This window comes from Gallus gallus, chromosome 3 (genome assembly GCF_016699485.2).
Source record: "Gallus gallus isolate bGalGal1 chromosome 3, bGalGal1.mat.broiler.GRCg7b, whole genome shotgun sequence".
Lineage (NCBI taxonomy): Eukaryota > Metazoa > Chordata > Aves > Galliformes > Phasianidae > Gallus > Gallus gallus.
The window spans coordinates 64,056,640-64,076,377 of record NC_052534.1 but is presented as its reverse complement, the minus strand read 5'-3'; positions in this window follow the sequence as shown (position 1 = coordinate 64,076,377).

Genomic DNA, 19,738 nt, shown 5'->3' with positions numbered 1-19,738 from the left:
GACTTCAACCTTTATGTCAGCCTTTTAGCAGCATAACTTAAAAAAAAAATATTGGGAAGATATTTGTATGTAATATGCTTGATATACTAATGTTCTTATTTCATTGAACTCCATGCCTTTGTTATTTTTGTGTAGATCAGCATATCATGTAGTTGTCTGGAAACCCAGTGTTTTACAGTCACTTAAAAGATGAGTTCATAGATTCAAAAAAGCAATCAATTCTCTTCATTAAAAATGATGAGCAAATGGATGTATTCTTTCAAACTTTTCTAACTATTTGTACAATCTTTGGTAAATTGCAACTTGGAAAAAAAAAAAAAAGAAAAAGAAGTCCTCTTCATTCCCTTTATTAAATAATAGATTTATTCTTGCTGTTTTCCAGTCCTTGTAGATCTCATTGAATCAGTGGAAGTTTGTATAGCTTTTTTTATGACACTTCATCCTGCTTGGTAGTAAGTTGTGGGGTCCTCATCAATTACCTCCTTCTAGCATTTTGAATGATCATTCCTGCTTTACACTGTAGACTTCCTACTTCCTCATGCTATAAAATTGATATTGGCAAATATCCATTTTACTCATTTGTTGGAATAGAGGATGAATAATTGTTTAACCTCTGCTATGGGTCACATTTATTGTTATCATTCTCAATAAATGAGCTGCTGTAGCAATGATCAGACTACTTTCATACCCTAGGGAAAAAAATTGTATTTTGTTAAAACTATTGACTTAAACTAACCAATTCTGATGATTTCCCTCCTAAGCAAAATGGAACAAAAAATAGTCTCACTTATGCAGCCATTACAGCTGTACAGAATGAATTTTATACAGAAAAGTTATTCAGAATGCATGATTAATTTACTGCAGAAGAATTCTTGATTTGCACCAAATCAAAACTTCTCCTCTAGACTTGGAGCTCAGAACACATGCTGCAGTAAATGCTATAATGAATTATGGAATATTCTGAATTGGAAGGGACATACAAGAATCACCCATTTCAACTCCTGGCTCCACACAGCAGCACCCCAAAATCAAATCCATTGTCTGAGAGTATTGTTGAAATACTTCTTGAACTCTGTGGCTGGGCAGCATGACCTGATATATACTGTCCATCCATTACATTTATTATTTTCTCTTTGTATTTGATGCTCATTTAACTTTTAATCTTTTATTTTTTTTATTTTTAAAGTTGGCAGGGTGGAAAAGAATCTATGAGATATAGGCCAGCTACAAACTGATCAGAATACCTGGGCATTTGTCATACAGCCTCAGCAGATCAAAATGCTCTTTCTATCTGTCCTTTTTTTGTATGTGTGTATGTTAATAATAAATAAATAATGTCGCCACAGTTCTGTAATGAATGATTGCAAAATGTGCATATGTTTGTGTACAGATCTTTTTGTTAAAATAAGTGGAATTAGATGATTATAACTAATGAGAGTGTTACATGTTTAGCAATTTAACTGCTTCCCAGCGTGCCATCTGCATCTCTCTTTTTATCAATAAAATATACAGCAGATTTTTTTGGTTGATAACCTTCCAGCTAGAAGCATTTAGCTAAAACAGTAAAGCTGCCAAGCCCCCTGGTTTTACTCAGCTTTCACCACCTCTATTCATTCTTGGCTGCAGCTGTAATTCTTTTAACTTGAGGGCTGCTACTTTTCTGTATAGGATCAAGTATACAGTCAAGAGTTTCCTATTTCTTCCCTTCCTTTCTTTGAATGTAACACAAGCAGAATATTTTGGGGCAGTCTGGAGTAACTTTAGAGAACAAACTGAGCTGTCAATAGTTCTGAGTACTTGTCTCAGAAGAGAAAGAACGAACTACATGATGAAGAAGACTTCATTATTCTGTTTCTGTTTTTTGTTCAGAGAGAAAGATAAAACTGACTGGGAGTCATGATACATCTCTTTTGCCTGCCTTGGCTCTGTGCACTCACCGGTCACCTCGTCTTCAGCATTAGAGTAAGGCCTTCGGTTTTCAAACACACTCTCCCTCATTTATTTGGCTTATTAACTTCAATTTCAATTGCAGTATATTGTGCTATCTCACATTCTGCTATCATATTCAGCACATTAGTTTTCACCCTTAACTCATTGACACTGGTTTTTTTTCAGGCCTATCTCCCTACCTTTTCCTTTCCCCTTTCCCTCTCTCCCAGAGCATGGGTCCTTGTGTCCCTCTACTCCATTAGTCACGGAACTAGTCCCACTTGGGCCAGAACTGTGACAGATACAATTATAACAATGTGACTTATTTAATTTCACCCTTTATCTTAATTTCCATATCCACTCAAATATTAACATAATTCCTGATTGTGTATTAAAACAGTAGAAATTAAGAGTTGATTGCCATTATAACTTACCTCTCATAAATTAATATTATAGAGATGTGGTTTAAGAAGCTTACCTAAAAGCTACGTGTAGGATTAGCCATCTTTACTGCTGTGGGTCCTCACAGCTATGTGGATTCCAGTCGTTTGATTACCAAACAAACACATCGTATGGTTTTGATGCCTTTATTGCACAATGGATCCAAGCACAGTGGAGATTCAGCTGCTGTTTGTTGAATCTGATGTGGCTGTATAACCTCTAATGTTTGCAAACTTGGATGATGTATGATAATAGACAGGAACTAGATAACACATTCCTTTGCATGATAGTGCCTGCCTTGTCTTCAGGAATTCAACTGTTTACTATCATTTAGCAGCTCCTGTTTCTTGCACAGGGCAGCTAGATGCCTGCACAATGATATCAAGGCTATGATGTAATCAACTGCCTAACTGAAAGTAATCACCTTCATTTAAGGCATATTTCCCAACTTCTGCCACAGCATGTGCAGATATCCACCAGTAACCCCTGATGTGAACAAGATCCTCACCTGCAGGAGCTTCTGTAAGCATTGTCATTATAGACTAACAGAAAGATGCAGCGTTACCATGTAATACTTAGCACCCTGATATGACAGCACCTCCCAATGTTCTGGCCTACAATAGGCCTGCTTCTTAAGTATTTGCACATCCTCAAAAGGGCTCTCATCTCTTCTGATACATTTGTGTAGCTTCTGATTACTCCTCCATTTATTCATAGCATCTCTGTATTACTAGCATTTAAGCTTTTCTCCATGCTCCAAGAGTTAGTCCGTGCAGGTATTTAAGATCTTGTTAATATGTGAACACTGGTGTGCTTTGAGGCTTGAAAAAATACGGAGCAGAGCAGAGAAGAGCGGGGAGAAAAGGGTTCATGCCAGAAAGCTGAGCACATGCTTGCAGCTGCAAAGCGCAGTCCCTTGGATAGAATTCAGTGTGCTGCTGTGACTGTTTAATTCAGGACAGTATGGCCAATAAATCTGAAGTGTAAAAGCTCATCGTGCTCATTTGTTAGATTTTTGTTCCCAAATGGATGAGAGGTACCTACAAAATCAGATTCACCGTAGAGATGTTACAAGAAATTCTTGTTCCTCTCAGCTATCTTTCAGAGCAGACCCAGTAATTCATTGCACTAGTAAATCTATGTTTGTTTCTTCTTTTGCTGAAGTCTTTCTCTTCAGTATATCATCTTTCTTCTAGCAGATTAATGGCCTAGAGAGTGACAGTTTAGCTGTATAATTTCATATTATTTTATGCTATTTATTTTGAATAGACAGTGAAGTATTCTGTTCATTCTTGTAGTTTTTCACTCTCTCAAGCTGTGTCCTGAGATTCAGTTACACTGCGCTGATAGCCTTTGTGAAAGGGCTAATTAACTTTCTCTGGGATCTACTGCCTCCTTTTATTCAGGTTAGCTGCTCCCGAGCTCTACTAGGTATTGTACCTGAGTCTGTCAGGCCAGCTATATTACTCATGGCTGGGAAGCCCTGTGCTGCTAGGATGTGATGCAGCTGATGACTGCATTGTTTATTTCTTTGTTTCCTTTTTTGTTTGTTTCCCCTGATTAAAAATAAAGGTCAGCTGAGTCCTCTCAAGCCTTCCTTCTTTAATCAGGGGGAATAAAACAGGAACTCTCTCGTCAGGGAGAGAAAAAAGAACAATGCAGGCATGATTGATAGTGTTATTTCAGCTTCTGGGTTATGTTTTTCTTTTCTGAACAGACATATTCCTGTTATTCCTTGCATTTCTGCTGATTCCATGAGACCAGTGTCTATCTTTTGCTTTGAAGCAATGGCTAGTTTTCTTACTATTACTAGTTAGAGTAAAATAGCACAATAAAATTGTGTACCTATGAGTGCTAATGAAAGCCTGTCTTCTTGTCCTTGTGAAACTTTGGAAAAAAAAGAAAAACCTGAAAAATAACATGTATATGTTGCATGTGCAAGTGTAAATGTTGGTAAGTAAGAGTTGAAGAGTAGGTATAATTACATGGAAAATATTGAAGTTGAGCAACTGCAGTGTGAGTGTTGCTATGAATAAAATAAGGAACAGTAAATAAACACAAGATTACGGTAGGTCTCACCATGAAAAGGGAGCCCTAGGTTTATTTCTTCCAAGAGGATAAATAAGCTGATACTGTTCAAAGCCAGAACCCTTTATAATGGATCAAGATGCACATTTTAATTATTAGCCAGGGGTCTATTCCTCTAATTAAGTTTTCTTCCATTTTCAGTTCATATAACAGCTTTGTTGATGCTAGAGAAAGGCTAATGTATGTTTGGAAAATAAAAGGAAAAAAATAAACGGAGAAGAACAGGGAATGAGCTAATCAGGCACTCAGTAAGGAAGTTGCTGTGCTTTCATCTAGGAAACAAACATTTGAAAGGGCATTTTCTTCATGTCACTCGGGAAGAGCATCTGAGGATACTTAACGTCTGCCTCAGGATAAAGCATGTCCCAGAGTCAGATGAGATATGTACTGAAACTACTCTGTTGTTAAATTATATTCATGTTTTGTGCTTTAGTTGTGCAACTGAATCACTTCAAAGGTGATTGAGGGGAAAGGAAAGAATTACACTGATGAACATTTCTATAACAGAGATATTAATTAGAATTTTAGTCCCTTCCTGATTAGTGGATAAGAAGGCACAGATCTGAGATAAACCACACAGATGAAAAGGAATATCTGAAATTGTTGTCTAATAATATGATCAAAGAAAGTATTAGCTGAGGTGAGCAAAACTCAAAGGCTTTGTAGAGCCTTCATTCTTTTGACTGTAGTCTTCTGCCCTCCTGTTCTCAGATAAAAAGCAGGTGGAAGAGTAGTAATTGATTGGCTTGTTTTTGAAGCACGCGTTTAGCAGTGATTAACAGTTCGCATTTAACTAAACACATAGTAAAATGGAAGGATCGGTGAAAGAATTTTTGACTGTACTTCTATCTAAATGCTATTGAAGTCAGTGTAATAGTTTGTATACTTGTATCTGCGTATTTTGAAATATAGATAAAATCCAACATAGTCATGGAAATATAACTACAATTGAAGTTTCTTAACTTAAAAGGCAGTAAGGGGAACTGTATCTTGAAATTCCTCAGAACAGGAGGTAGAAGAATAGGTAATAACTTCTGCTGCTTGAGGCATTTATAGTGACATGCTGTTTGTTATTAACAAAGACACAAGGCACAGCAGCAAGTAAAGTTCTCAAACTTCCTTCAGAAGCTAGTATTTCTGAGAGATTTATTGGAGTTCAATTGTTTGCATTCTGATTTTTAGATTGATCAATCACTTTTACTGTTAATAAATCTTACTGCCTGTATTTTGCTCATGTTAGCTATATGGTCTCAGATGTGCTGCAACTTCTTTAAAAAGTAGTTTTATAAATATGTAAATAGGAAAACAGACAGATATGCTAGTAATATTAAGCAAGTTCTCGCAGACTTATACAGAGTTTGGAAGAGATTAATTATATGTGGGCCCTTACCTAAATTTGACATAGAAGTAGACCAGTAGGCTTTAAAATTTTGGGGTAAATGAGAGTAACAGGCTGAATGCTAATGTAAATCTTTATTCTCAGTAATCAGGGGGAAAAAAAAAAAACATCTGAAAAAGAAGGTATTGGAGTTACAGATAAATTTAAAAGTAACTTATAGTCTTCAAAAGGGACATTATTGGGGTCATTATGCTAATGAACATTGTTCTTGATGAACATCATGCAGTTGGCCATTTTTGTCACCTTATTTAAAAACAGCTCTTTAGTTTAACTGGACATCTGCTTGTGAGCTGCAGAAAAGTATTTCTCTTTTGAAATATCGAGATAATTGGACAGTGGTAAAAAACAAACTATAAGACTTGCTATAGCTTTCTATTCCTAAGGTAGCACTTCTAATTACAAGCAGATATATTTGTGCTCAATGCAGTGCTGGTCTTCATCAGCATACAAAGAGAAAAAAGCATCTCTTGACTCTCCGCTGTCACAAATAAGGCATGTGGTATTTGCCTGCTGTGCCAGTCAGTACATGAACTTTACTTTTTTCTTTTTTTAATGAAAAGGGAAGCTTACTCTGCATCACTAATTTCTTGTGTATTAGTTGCTAAAATTCTGGGAGTTGATTAAAAACCTGCTATGGATAAAGAAAAGTCTAAGGAAAAAAAAAAAAGGAAAGAAAAACTGTAACTCATGCTACTTATTGAAACACCAAAAAAACATTCCTTTTGTGTAATTGCCAGATTTCAGTTCTTTGTTGCACTTTGTTTGGGTTTTTAACTTTCTCCTTCAAATCCCAGCAATGAGTCTAATGTCTTATTTCTTGCTGTCTTTTGTAAAGGCAAATCTTCCTGCAGGGCAAAGTGGAACCTACTAGTCAGCTTAATCTCCTCTCCTTTCACCTATTTCTTTGCTGATCCAAGCTTCTGCGACTGAAAAAATAGCCTCATTATTGCATTCTTTTCAGGTAACATATTTCTCCGTGCTTTAAGATCCTTGAGTGGGAAAACATAGTAAAGGTAATAACAAGGCTCTATTTTCCATCCTGATTTATGCAACAGAATCTGCATGTAAACCACATGGGTTGATATGCTGTGAACATCCAAATTTTTACTAATAGAAAACAATTTTCTGGAATGAGGGAATGTGGCTGAATTGCATTACTTGAGAGTGTGTGAGGACTGCTTGAAAATTTTAGGTGATAAGTTGCAAGAGTGTGTCCCTCTTCAGGTTGCTAGATCTGTTCACCTTAACATCTTATGATGGTTTCCTACTTCTATTTAACCATGATTTTTGTCCTGAAGAAAGATATTATATATGCCACGGCATGTGTTGAATGTTTCCTTGGTGCCATTCTGTGGTATTTGCAGCCGTCTTTGACATTATCAAATGGATTGACATTTCAAATATTTGTGGTGCTCAGCGGGTACTAATTCAGTGAAGGTGAACCATGAGCTGCACGCATAGTGGCACAGCAAGTGGTGTGTGTCTACTTAATCACAGCTGCCGAACTGAGATCAAAAGGCAATGTTGTTAAATCCTTAAAGCTGCTGCCACAGCAGAGAGATCAGGAGGGTCCCACTGCAGGAAGCAGAGTAAAGAATAAACCTGGACCAGCAACAAATGTGATTCCACTGTCAGCATTTTCTTGGTTCTTTAAGCTGGCATAACTAAAGGAGGATGGTGTCCATGAGTCTGTGCAGATGTACCACACCTGACTGGACCTGTCTGCCACGTGGATTTTTTGAACGATGAGAGGACCAAGAATCATTTCTTCAAATGAATTTTTGTAATCGTTTTTTTCCTAAATAAGTGATATTTAACCTCTCTTTCAACAGTATATAATTTTATTATCTTTCTCTCTGAAACAGTTATTGTTCAGCTGTATTCTGCAGTGCACTGAGGTTTTCTAGAATCTTAGTGTTAAACCACAACATATACTTGTCCTGAACTGAGATCTTCCTAGATGATTTGGCTCAGATGATTGCACAGCTGCACTGCACAGTCTCTAGCCAGGAGAGGGCAATAGCATCCACCAGCTGGTGTTCTTGAGCAGAAGATGGAATAAGTGGGGTACATAATGGCAGAGAGGGTGGGAAAATAAGTGATGCAGTATGTGATCCAGACAGATTGCCTGTCTACCTCAGCAATTCTCTGGTCATTCATATTTTGGAAGCACTAAGCCTGCCATTTTTCTGAGGATTATGCTTTAAATCAACACTACTTTTTTTGTTTCTTCTCACTTTAATTATTATTAATGGGGAGTTTGAGATTTCAGATTGGAACACTTGCAGTCCTCTTTGTGTGTCTCCTCTTTGCTGTTACCACTTCCATTCACAGTGTTTTGCTGTCCCATACTCAAAAATGTTTCAGAACATGCAGCTACAAGGCTCTTTTTTTTTTTTTTTTTTTTTTTTTTGAGCCAATAGAACTGACTTTTTCATCAGCAGATTCACTGCACTATTTTTACACTGAAGATGTTTTCTCTTTGCAAAGACCACAGAACTAATACATAGCAGGCAAAAGAAATCTCATCAGGAAAAGTCAAACTAGTGCATTTTATAACTATATGAATACATACTGTTCCATCAGACTGAAATATGAATTGTTCTGCAGTTTCCCAAAATACTGACTATAAATTAGGTACAATCAAAGAAAATTCTAAAATTCTGAATGGGGTAGCCAAATATTCTACAAAACAATTATTTTACTCCTGCTCCCTTGAGGAGTGCAGCACATGCTTTTTTCCTCACTCCTACTCACTTAGAATTGAACTTGCTTGCCATTATTCATAAGTATCAATAATTGCTCAGATGGAATATTATGTTATTATTTACAACAAACAAACAAACACACTAGTTGCCAGTAGGAATATTTGTTATTTGAATCAAGAAAGATAATTGTCACCTTAATATTCCTTTTTTTTTTCATTGCTGTTGTTTTTACTTGAACTTGATACTTGACATTCTAATTTCAGAGCCAACTGAAAAAGTACAGTTATCCTTCTCACCCACTAATTATTAAACAATGTAAAGGAAATACGAAGAGCTGGGTTCAAACTATTACTTTTCTTTCTCAGCTATGATTTACTTCACTTTATGACAGGAAACAGATTCCTAAAATTACAAAGTTCTCTTATCATTTATAGTGTCACACTTTAGGATTGTGTTGTCTGAAATCATTCCTTGTGTATGAAGGTAGATACAAAAGAAGAATACACTACTTCACCTGTCTTCCAATGTCTCTATGACAATAGCAATTTGTATATTTTATTAGGAATTTTAAACCTGTTTTTATCTGTCTCTTTCATGAGTGCACCTTTTCCATTCCTCTGTGTACCTCTATGCCTAAGTCTGTTCTCTCAGCCTGAGATTGTAATGTTATTCTGTACTAATTTGACACTTATGTATCTGGAAAGGATGAATAAATAGGAAATGTAAACTCTTCACCACTTTCAGACTTTGTGAGTTAGAAATTTGAATTCCAATCAAATTTTAATGAATGAGTAAATCAATGCTTGTTTTTTAAGAGTTTATTCACATAGAGGTAACTTTCTTATTTTTAATTACCCAATATATTGTCCCACAGTGTATAAAAATCCCATGTGCAGATCACTTTTGCTCTACTGTGCTCAGATCTGACATTCTCTAATGTATTCAGATTCATCATTATATTTCAAATGTTTTATCTAAAATAAGTCTCATACGGGGAATTTTGGAACAGAATCTCTTCTATATCTGATCTACCTAAGGTCATTAATCCACAAAATAAATAAATAAATAAATAAAATAAGTGATAAAAAAATTGTTTCTCCAAAAGGAACTTAACCTTTTCTGTACAAGCAGCATGAGGCTTGACTCTGTCAGAGGCTTTTAAAGACCTGGAGGGTATCAAGTAACAGTATCAAATGAAAGCTTTTGGTAAGTGTGTTACGAAGATGGAACTTTTATCAAAAGCATTCCCTTACATGAATACTTCAGGGGAAGAAAATGATAATCTTTTGAAGCCCATATTAAATTTTCTCATTTCCACTATGTAGCTGAACCTCCCTCTTTTATTGCATGAAATGGGTTGGCACTGACCTATATTTCTCTTTCTCTACTAGAAGCAGATACAGGTGATAAAAACTGATACACACATTCACTTTCAGTCTGCAGGGGTTTCCTACTCAGAATAGTTCCTCCCAGATCTGAAGAAATGTTTGCATGCTTCATGGGTAGAGATGAGAAAGTAATTTGCATCACTAGCTCATAACTTTGGCAGATTTCTGCAGGGTCTGAAGAAGAAACAAGATTTCTTTGAGGAAAGAGCTTTTTATGTTTTAAATAATCATACTAACATTGAACCTGCTGTTCTACAGCCACCTGATTATGTCCTTGCCTGTCTTAATAATAAGCACTAAGATGGGCAAAACTTACAACTGAACTTGAAGAAGAGAATACAGATTGTATAAAAATTTGAGGAGAAAACAGGGTACATTTATACTCTACAGCATCTGATTGTCAGTGCTGGGATGTCCAGACGGGATGCTGGGACTGACAGACACAATCATCCCTGAAGCATCTATGATAGCTCATAGTTCTAATTGTGTGTTCAGTCAGGATGTTGTTACTGCCCCGACCTGTCTTAATTGTTCTTTATTTAGTATACTACTACCTGTTAACAGTTTCTGTTAATATCAGCAAACTGAAGCTCAGCTAGATGAACTTAACACAGAACTCTACAGTGAAATGTATTATTTCAAATAATCATGTTACTTAATTTTTGCTGAAACAAGTGGGAGCAATATTACAAAAAATGAGGTAAGGATTTCTATTTATCTAAAGCCAGATCTCTTTCAACAGTATATCTTGTTTTTAAGATGAAATATTGAAGACAAAACCTGACAGTGAAACTTCTATGACTTACGACTCTGCACAGGTTATTGGGCTCAGTGCAACATTGTCTGCATGATATTTTATGACTGTGCTACTCAGAAGGTCAGAAGAGATGATCTAATAGTCTCCTCTGGCTTTAAATTCTTGGAACAGGAATCTAAACTAGACTGCCATGGGATTATTTCTCTGTGTGTATAAAATTCAATGTGCAAAATGTTAACAGGTTCTAGGCCCATGTCTACTGAAAAACTCTTATTTCATTCTTAACAGTAGCAACTGTCAGTATCCCCTTTATCCCTCTGAGAAGTGATTCTCAAGTGTGGCCATGCTGTGTTTTTATATCTTCCTTTTTCCTTCCCCTTTTGGACTTTATGTTCACCCACACAAACGTTCTCATTACTCAATTGTACTCTGCCTTCAACTGTGAAACTGAAGCTGTTTATTTAAGCAATTTGTTAAAAACCACTTATGCATTGTTAGGAGCCATACAAAACTTCGAAGAACTCTCTTCTTCTTTTTCCAATACACTAGAAATTACTCTTTCTTCATCACCTTCCCGCATTCAGAATGCTGAATTCAGTGACTCTGAGTTATTCAATGCAAAGTATTTTCTCTTTTGTTTCAATTTGATTTTTATATTAAGAGAAAACCTACCAAAAGTCAGATCATGCTAGGAAATATCCAAAGCCATTCTGGAGAGAAAAATGTAGCTAATCATACTGAATCACAGCCTTGTGTTCTTCCCAGTCCCAGAAAGTTCACAGAGCTTTTGTTCTTTGGGTATTTTTTTGTAGAAAACTGTCTCACTGAGAGCATGCTGTTTGCTTTAAGTCTCTAGAGTTTTCTGTTTCATATTCCTGGAAAAGATAGCTGCACAGATAACAACTTTGTTGTTTTTCATTGTTTCATCTGGGATGTTTCTGCACCTTTTTAGTCTCCAGTGACAAACACTGCAGTGTTGTGCAAAGTGTTTATTGTAGAATTAAATGAAGCATGCGTTGCAGCACCTGAGAACAAATAAAAATAATTGAAATTATATGTAAAGATTTGTTACTCTCATTAAAGCTTATTTTTCACAAGAAATGTTGCTAGAGAATTTGATGACAACCCTACTGGTTGCTCATGTGTAAGGCTGGCACAAAAACAGTGCACAAGCATTGGAATAAAACTAGAAAAGAAATGGACATGGTTGATGTTATTGCATAATAGAAGGCACATAGGCAAAGGAGTAGGAACTGGAGAGAAGCTGAGGAGGAAACACTGTTTATGTCTTTACATGACGGGAGGAGACGGAGTCCTCCACTCTGCCTTTGCATCATCTGCATTATGAATTAATAAAGAGACACTTCCATGAATATGCACATGAGTTACTATCAATAATTCATAATACCGTCAATCAAGTAGCTACATATTCAACACAGGAAATTGAGGTTAGTCCTATTTTGCCCTGCTCTTTGAATTATAACTGGAGATGCAGGGTGGAAAGGTGGAGGAAGAAGAGATAAAGTGTTTATCAGGGAAGAGGTAAAGGGAAACAAGACATTCCTACATTTTCTTCAGAAAGTGACTGAGAAGCTGTGTCTAAAAAGTGTTTTGACAATGTGGGGGGAAGGAAAATGGTAAGTCAACACAAAATACTATTGCTGTCTTACACTGTTTGTCATATAGTATGTCTTTGAGATGATGCAATGATCAGTGGTGGAAATCTACTCTGATCCTCTGATAGTAAGTACACATCATACTAGTCGCATTTTGAGGAACTGCTGGGAACATGGAAGATCATTCATCTCTTCCTAACAAGGCATTTTATTGTCTAATTAAATTATGTTTTTGCTGAAAGTTAGCTTTGTGGAAAGGGGGGGTTGGCAGGGGAAGGAAGCTAGGAAAAAAAAAAAAAAAGTATAGAAAAAAAGACAAAAAGACCAACCTAGTCCAAACAGTTCCTCTCAAAAACTTTAATCCTCTGAATAAATCTATGGAGAAAATAATATACAAATTTTAGAGAAATATTAAACAACTGGTAAGATCATGAATCTCTTTGTGAAATGAGCACACTGAAAGATGAAAGCTTGTCAAAATGAATATGTTGTGCATCTCATATAAAGGACTCTATCACTGTGATCTAGCTCCACAAACTTCAGATATTTCCCAGATAATCAGATTAATAAAGGATGTAGAGGTGTTAAAAAAAGTCACAGGGCAATCATCTTAATTTTTATTTAAGTATCTGGCTTTTCATTTGCATGCTATCATTTTCAGTGTTTCATCTGTTTTGATCACTTCATTGGCATGGTGCTATAACAGAATACAATGTGTTTTGCATGGTTTTGCTACATAGAACTTATCTTGAAATAAAGGCTAAATATTCATCTGCATCTACTCAATGTCAGTGAAGTTCTATGCCGTATAAAGTGCAGGATGTTGTTTATCAAATATAAGAAATTTAGCTTTGTGGAGCAAAACAAGGAAAAAAAAATGTTTTCAGATCTATTTCATAAGCTGATATTAATAGAACTGCCCATATGAATTCCTGTGGGCTTGATTCTTCTACCTAGCAGAAAATTTCCAACTGCTAAGGTCATTAACTATTGAAGATAGTTACCTACTGAAAAAAGGAATCTTCTGAATTTTGAGATATTCTAGAAATTTTCAATATAAACTTTCTGAAGGTTGTAAGTTATATTATGTGCAAATGTATCTGGCTGAAATTCAAGGGTAGGCATTAAAATAAACTGAATAATCTTATGTTCTTCTCTGGCCTCCAAGATTCAAGTCTTCTATAATATTGCATTATGTAATTTTGACACATTCGTGCATTTGCAAAATGTCTGGGTGAGGATACTACTTTGAATACAAATTGTTAGCCCTTATTGTTGCTATGATGATGGTGAAGAAATGGTAGGTATTCAAGGTAGGCAGTGACTGTGTATCTGACAAATAATTATGTGTGCTTTGGATGAGAGGATTTTTGGATGACGTGAAGAATTGTGTATTATAAGGAAAGTTGGTTGCATTCCACTAAAGAGGAAGTATCTTTCAACACTTATGAAAGTAATTATAATTTTGTCCTTTCTGACAATTATTTTTTTAAAAAATATATTCATTGGGTATATGAGTAATGGGTGATGAAGTTTCTGACTGTATTGTGTAAATAATAACTTTTTACGCTTTGCTCTGATCTGGAACTATATGCAAATTTTTTAAAAAGAAGAATTTGTATCATTCATGAAATAGTTCAATCGCTTCCCTATCTTGTGGCTTTGCCAAATTCTCCCTTACACTCCCAGCTTAAAGTAAACAATCAAAGCAGCAAGGTGAGAATGTGAACTTTCCATTACTTCTTCAGATTTTTTTCTATGGAAATGGTCTCAGGAAAAGCAAAAAGCAAGCAATTACCTCGTAAGAATGATTTAGAAGTTCCATTTACTTTGATTTCTTCAGTCTTACTTCCAAATAAAAAGGAATTGGTGCTTTTTGCCCATTGGGAACAGAGAGGTAAAAGTGACTTTTTATTTCTAAAGCACTTACAATAAATAAGTAAATGAAATCACATAAAAAATAAGACAGCAGAAAAAAATACCTTCTCACAATATTTCATTTGACTTGGCAGAAGAGGAGATGCAAGCAGGTTAATAAGATCATTTCAGCTTTCCTTTATGGTACTTGTAGTAAGGACTATTTTATAACACATACATCAGGTATTTTCTCCCTTTCCTTATGTTCTTCAGCCCTTCTGGCTCCTTCCAGCCACTTTTCTTACATTACAGATGTCCTTCTGTAACATGGCCACAGCTACTTCAGGAGCTTGGACTTTTTTTTCCCTTTTTTTCTTCCTTTTTTTCTATTTCTAGTTTTCTGCTGTACTTTTCTCAACAACACAAATAGATCCTTCATTGTCTGGATGGATTATAGCATTTAAACCTTCTGTATTTCAAAAGATAAAATGAATGGTGCCTACATGTGATTCAAGAGATAAATTGAATAGTGCCCATATCACCACTGATAACATTCAAATTAAACTAATACAGAAGTTGCCAACATGTCTAGGCCAATGGCCTATTTCTGATGCTTTTCCAAACTTTCCTATCTCTCAGGTGGTCACCAAAGAAAGTTTTCAATATGTATGCATAAACCAACAGTTACTTAAAATGTGTCTTGACTACAAAAATATAGGAGGTATCTTCCCAATATTTTAGATGTTATAAAGGCAATTGACTGTGTTTGCATACCTTTCATCCATGCTTGTTTGGTAAAGTCAGGAAAATACTCATTGTCACATTTGCTACTTTCAGAAATGTCTGCCCAAGGTATTCATTTATTTTCTTTTCACAGGGCATCCTTCTAAACGAGGCCCATAGAATCATCATCGTTTTTTGAGGGGGAAGAGCTGAGGTAGAGCTGCACTGTAATATCTCTGATATATAAAGATGCTGGAAGCCAAATTTCCCCACTAAACAACCTTACATGATTCAGTAACAATCTGCTGCAGGAATCACTGACATGGATGACTGTTCTTTGACTTTTAACCTCCAGGTAACAGAGATTAAGTGCTACTTGAATGGAGTCAATAAACTCTAACATGGAGATTTTAATAACGACGCTATATTACATCACAAAAAGAATGGAGTTTACAATAGAAAGCTACTGCTTCTTTTCTCCCTATTTTACACACTGCATTTGCTTCTGAAAGAACTTAATTTATTCAAGTGCAATTTTCACAGTATTCATATATGTGTGTTTTGTGTTCACATATACAATGAAAGATCAATAAATACTCATGAAGCAAAATGGTAACTACCAAACCCACTTAAATTTCTCTCTTCTAAGTAGAAGCCAAAAATTTTACTAAGACTAGATGGCAATTACATTAATGTTCACATTTTCTGTGAGGAAAATATAAAAACCATAGCTGATAAATAAGTCATTTAAGTATGTTGTTCGCAGTGGCGCTCTGGAAGGATTCACTATACAGGGGGGAGTGAATTTACCTTTTCAGACTGATTAGTCCTTTCCTTTCAGATGAAAAATATAGACAAATACTTTTCCTCATATTTTGTGGGCTTAAATCAGCACAGTTCACTCTGAATTGATACCGTTTCCTTATATTATACAGGCCAGGACAGCCTTCAGGAACCACTGTAAGTTTATAAGTTTATTTCTGATCCATGAAGCATGGTGGTTTTTTTGTTGTTGTTGTTGTTGTTGTTTTGTTTTGCTTTGGTTACACTTTATTGACCTCACACATTCTGGTAGACAGAAATAGGCTATACATGATTGTACATCCTCATGCTGTCATGCAGTACATTGAGGATCCTCATACAGGATATTTTACAGCACATGCAAGATGAGTTCCACTGTTTACTGTTTCCACATATTACTGATGGAAGACCAGGGACTGAGGGCTGCTGAGAAAGCTCCACTTGACTGACTGATTGATTAGGTGGCCTGCACTGGAAATCCCCTTCAGCTTCCATGGATGAGATGAGGATGCAATTGCATTAAGTGAGCAGCAATTCCTAGAGATCACTCTGCTGTAGGGAGAAGAAAAGCCTTGTAAGCTGAATGTGCAGATGTGCTGTTCACTACCTCTATTTAATGAAAACTCACGCTACCTTTGGTATAATTATCTGTCACAAACTGAATGTTCTTTAAGCAGCACCAAACAAAAAGCTGCTCTTTCTGTATGGGAGAAAAGAACAAAACAAAACAAACAATCAAACAAAACAAAACAAACAAACAAAAAAAAAACCCATCACCGATTAGCTCAGATGACCTGGGAAGCCTGAGGGAAAAGGTAGCAAGACATAAATCAATAGAGTAAACTAAGTGGAATAAGGCTATGAAACAAGCACTCATTTCTGACTGTAATCCAGAATAGCACCAATGCTGCGTCAGAAGAAATGTAATCTCTTTTTTCTTCTTCTTAAGTGGAAAGAAGAAGAATGCTTTTTTAGAACTTGAATATTTTGTAATAGTGACTTCTAAGCAACAACCTCAAATTATAGGTTTATGTGTAAGGCAAACAGAGTTATAGTAGTGTAAATATTTCTGAGTTCATCCACGTTGATGCACTTTTTAGGGATTATCTCAATATTGTACCCTGGAAAGAAGGCTCTTTAATGTTTATATGGAGTGTAAGTACCAGAATATATAATAAAATTTCACAGCACTAATGTAGAACTGACATCACATCTACCAATCTAGCAACACAATGAAATGGAGATATATTTTATATATTGTATATAGATGTATATATCTTATATATATATAATGTATAATATATAATATAGCACTTGATATTTACCATATCAGATGTGTCTTTTTGGTAAAGCAACTTTCTGTCCAATTTTATTCTGATTTCAATGACTTTAAATGAGGGAAAATAATAGGAAAATCTAGACCATTAACCTAGAATGTCATGATTTGAGAAGATTATGTAGATATGAGAACCTTCCCTATCATAGCTCCATGTCATTCCCTTGGGTCCTGTGCAGTCACCAGAGAGCAGAGATCAGCGCTACCCCTCCACTCCCCATGAGGAGCTGTAGGTGGCCATGAGGCCTCCCTGCAGCCTCCACTTCTCCAGGATAAACAACCTAAGGGACCTCAGCTGCTCTTAGCATGATGTTCATGCAAAAATACAAACAAACAAACAAAAATCAACAAAACAAAGCAGGAGAAAGGAGATAATTCTTAACAATAAACATTGCAGGCCTTAAGGAACAGGATGGATGGTTTTAAGGTCAGATAAGAGTGTAAACATCCATCATTTTAATTTTTTTAACTTGGTTCTGCAAAATTAAAAGCATTCAGAATAAACTCATTATCTCCTCCTTACAGCTTTCTTCTCTTCCTCCACCAAAAATAACACAATATCTCATTGAGCAGATAACATTCACCCTTGACTTTTCTGTCATTTCTAATGACTTAAGCCCATATTCATTAATTTCTTTGGTACAAATGATATTCTCCCCAAATCCCAACAGTAAAAAAGTTAATTGTTTTCGCTACGTTTTGTACTATCATTTCACCTTTCCTTCTGCTACTAGGGACAGTGTACTGTTTCAGTCTGGTAAATGGTTACTTAATATCTGAGTGGAAATATCTTAAGAAAGGTAATATTCTGTGGAAAAGTAGATCAAGGTGCTGCAGTCTCCCTATGGGATAAAAGACTTTTACATTGCACGGAAAATGATGGTGCCTACTTTCAGTAGTAATGATACTTTAGTAAGTGGAACAGTTAACTTAAGCTGGGAAGAGCTGTTGTTGTCTACAGAGAATTTAAACATTTGCTTTACAATTCAAATCAAATGGACAGATAAAGTTTAAGAATCCCCTGGATGTAAGGAATGATTCCATCTTCTCTTGAGCATTGATAATATGCCTGAAGATGGAAGATACAGAGAGGACGCAATTCCAGCCCTCTATTTCAATTGAGATTTGTGTAAGATACAGCATACAATCTGACAAAAACAAACAATCAAAACTTATATTTTCAAGACAGTAATGTTCTGTGTGAGTTACCTGGCAGGTAAGGGAATATGAATCTTCAATTCATACATGCAATATTAACACTTTACAGCCCTAGATATTTTTATTTTGTTGTGAATATCACTCCTTACAGTGGAGAAAGTCTGTTCCAACTTATAGCATCATTCATTTTACCCGCACTTTAATAAAAATCATTACATATTTTATATAATCAGACAATTTCAAATGCATATACAATTTTTAAACAAGAAGAGTATATAGGGAAGAATATAGCGTAAGAATGTCTTTGCATACCTGTGCACTATATAATTAATATATTTTTAATAATTAATTTTATACTTTCCCCATATTTTTTAATTTGATTCTACATTTCTCTCTAAATGGTTTCCTTGTATGCAGGACAGTCAGTGAGATGGGGGGAAATCATTGTCTTCATGATTTCTGATAGACACAGGGTCCGTAGTCATCAGAACCAGACAGTCAGTTGCTGTTAATTGTTCCACTGTACTGGGAAAGAAAAATTCATACTAGAATCAGAAGTTTCTACTTGAATCATTGTCTGCAGTAAAATCCCAAGCAGAGGGTAGAGGTCAAAGTAAATAAGGGTCAAGTATTTCAGATCACAGCTGCTTTGCAGCTCTCAGATTCTCCAAGCCTTCATTTTTCAGAAGAAGTGGTAAATTAGTAAGTCAATGAATCTCACAAAAACCTTTTCTGTGTGTACTGGATGTTCCTGAATAGGTATGGTGTCTTCAAAGTGCCTTGTGGGAAAGGATAGATGAACAGCTTTCAAATTAAGATGCAACATGGTTGAGCAGTGCTTCTTTCTGAACTAGTATTCCTGTGTCAGTGGTAGCAGCAAGGAGGGATCACTGCATCAGGAAAGCAAGATTCAATTCCAGATTATTTTACATGCAGTCTTACTGTGTAATATATAGCCTCAATCCCCCAGAAACAGATATTCCAAAATAAAGGAAACTAGACTTCTTTGGTTAACACCTTACTTCTTCCACAAAAATGCTTGATTGCCTATCAGTAATAGATATATATGCTGATTTATGAATGCTTCCTGTCTCTTTTTCAGCCCTAGTCATTCCTCCTTCTGAAAAGATGCCTGCCTGCTAAGGAGTTACGCAGAATTAATATTATATAAAACACACTAGAGATACTGTACAGTATTTCATAAAGATATTAATTTATGGCAAATTTACAGTACAATATTGTCATATCAACAATTGCCATGCTTACTTTAAAGTGTGTTCATTTCATTGCTATCAGTTTGTTAAATAACCACAGAATGCTGATATGGACATGATTGCTTGGAGTGTTTTATGGAAGAGTTGTAAATAGATCTAGGATATTGCATTTGCTTTTTTTTTTTTTTTTTTTTTTTTTTTTTTTTTTTTTTAAGGAGGGTACATTTTGCTATAAAATGCCTAGTAAGAAAAAACTCTTACCCACTTGGAATGAAATGCTACAATTGCTTTTTGAATATTAAATGCATCTGTAGGGATCTGGG